A 2,788-nucleotide genomic window follows, 5' to 3' on the forward strand; every position below is an offset into this window, starting at 1 on the left:
AGGAGGCATCAAGAATAAGGACTTATGAAAATATAGTAAGGACAAGGAAAAGAAGAACAAAAGAACATATAAGACATGAATAATGGAAAGGTGTAATCTATTTAAAAAGGGTATGATCATGGAAGAAAACATAGATAAATATCACTGAGTAAAAAAGGATTCCCATCAGGAATTGGAGATAATGGGTAAAAGGAGAGAGAGAAGAGAAAAGAGTTTCAGCATACTATAAAGAAAAAAAAAATGAAACAATAAATTAACTGTATTTAAGTCAATAAAGGTCTTATTTTAAGAAGTAAAGATGCATTTTTAGTGTAACTTTTTAAGTGTTTATTTATTTTAAGAGAGAGAGAAAGCGTGAGTGGGGGAGAAGCAGAGAGGGGAGGGGACAGAGAGAATTCCAAGCAGGCTCTACACTGTCAGCACAGAGTCTAACTCAGGGCTTGATCTCGAATAAACTGTGAGATCATGACCTGAGCCAAAATCAAGTCAGATGCTTAACTGACTGAGCCACCCAGGTGTCCTTGGAGGGACATTCTAAAGCTACAGTCATAACCAAGTGCAATATTGCAGTAAAAATGGGCCTTACTGAAGTCAAATTTTCTCTTTCCACAAACTACATCTTTCTCTCCTTTGTTCTGCAAGGAGAATAATGATCCTGGTTAAGTCAAAGAAGTTTCAAACTTAGGGAGAGGTCCTTAGTTGGCAGAAAGTTCCTCACCAAATAATTGAAGACCACACAAGGAGATAAGTTCCAACTTAACTGATGGATACAAATTTCATTTATTAATTAGTAGCTATTTATCATCTAACATATGAAGACTATCAGGGGGAAGATTTACCTTCTCCCTTCCTTCTAGGAGTTAGAGGCAATCTGAGAGCTAAAACAGCAGATCTGGAGAATTTTACTCCTCCTCCTCAGAGCAGGTAATACATTAACACACATTAGTTGAACGCACAGACAGAAGTTCTTCCATATCTCCCACGTCCATTGTACTATGTGTTCAGAAATCACTTTGAGACCAAAAAAATGATGAGAGGAAGAATTACTTCAAAAAAAAAAAAACGAAAAACAATTCATGTACTAGGACTTGAGTAAGACACAGGGCACTAACCTCACTCGCATGCTGACCATTTAACTTACTAGTGCTCTTAATGCAGTAAGGATGTATCTCTTGCTCATGTCACGGCTCCAGGCAGTTTTTTGGGAATGGAACTCTTTTCCATGCAATCATCCCTCCATGTCTCTGCTATCTTGCAGGATTCCAGCTTCCTCACAGGTCCTCTGCATCTGGCCAGCAGCCAGGAAAGTGTGAAGGATGGTGTCAGAAGATTTAGCAGTCTAGCCTGGCCTGGTCATGGCACACCAGCAGTTCCTCCCACATGCCAATCACCAGAACATGGTGAACCCATGGTCACCCAGACCTCAGTGCAATAGGTAAAAGAGCAGTCCACCTTCACAGTCCCTTCCTGGTCGAGAGAGACTCGTGCTGAGTCTGGATTAATCCTACACAGAAGCACCAAAGCACCACACCCTTTTCTTCTAAGTACATCCTACCTATATAACTGCCTGTGGAGCACAGAGCCTTGGTACAAAATGAGAATGGTGTTTTCATGACAGTCAAGCTCCATCTGTTCTGAAACAGAGAGACAATTTCTTATTCCTAACCCAATGCCACTCACAAATCCTTAAATAAAGAATATAAAAGCCTATATGATGGGAGAGGCAAAATGACCTTTAAATCCTTTGGTTGATGAGATCACTCCAGGTAAAATCACTAACAGCAATGACAAAACCCAAGTTACTTTCTGTATGAACTTATGAATAACCTCTGCTTTTGTTCATTCTTTCAGGGATGCCACCCCCCAGGCATGATGCTAGGCTCTAGAATACAATGGTAAACAAGACTATTGCAGGCTCCGCAACAGAGCTTAAGGTCTAGTGTGAAAGACAGACGAAAAATGCAAAAAGTAATAATAATAAGTAATAATAGGGACAAGTTTGACAATTTCATATGCTTCCTTTTTGACCTTGGTCATCTCACTCACTCTTAAAAATTCCAATTAGCATAAGCAGTCAAGTCCACATCAATTTTCCCATATATTTCATTCCTGGTCATGGCATTGTCAATTCCATCTGCTTGCTAAATGATTAGATATGTATGTGCATATTCTGTCAATAACAGAATAACTATCAAAAATGGATCCAGTCATTTCCCCAGACAAATTGAGGATTCTCATGCCATTTCTCGCATCTCAGTTAATTACATTAACTCCCTTCTAGATCTGTATACCTATAAGTTTATGGCTATTAACTCTCTTAAAGCTATCCCTTGATCATTTCTCAAATGTGTGTTACTCCCCATGAAGACCAAACAAAACTAAACAAAAGAAGTTAATCCCAAATTTATTCCCTGTCCTTGGAAACTAATTTGAAAATGTTTTTCTTGCTAATCAGAGAACTTGTTGCATTTTCTTTGCACATGGTGGAAAGCAAAGTAATATTAGTTTACATAGGTTTGTCGTGTTGGAACCATAATACCCCTATGTCCTTTTGCAGGGATTATTTAATACACACACACACACACACACACACACACACACACGTACACAGGCACACATGAATATATCCCACATTTTACTCAAATATTTATTATCCTCTTCTGTTTGGGCACCATATCTAAATCTGACCTTATATCTTAACTTTGAAGAACTGAAAAGTAAGAATACATGAAAGTCAAAGCAAGTAGTTGGCTGATATATGTTTTAAAATCCATTTTATTATTGCTTT

The sequence above is a fragment of the Panthera uncia genome (assembly GCF_023721935.1).
Source record: "Panthera uncia isolate 11264 chromosome B2 unlocalized genomic scaffold, Puncia_PCG_1.0 HiC_scaffold_24, whole genome shotgun sequence".
Taxonomy (NCBI): domain Eukaryota; kingdom Metazoa; phylum Chordata; class Mammalia; order Carnivora; family Felidae; genus Panthera; species Panthera uncia.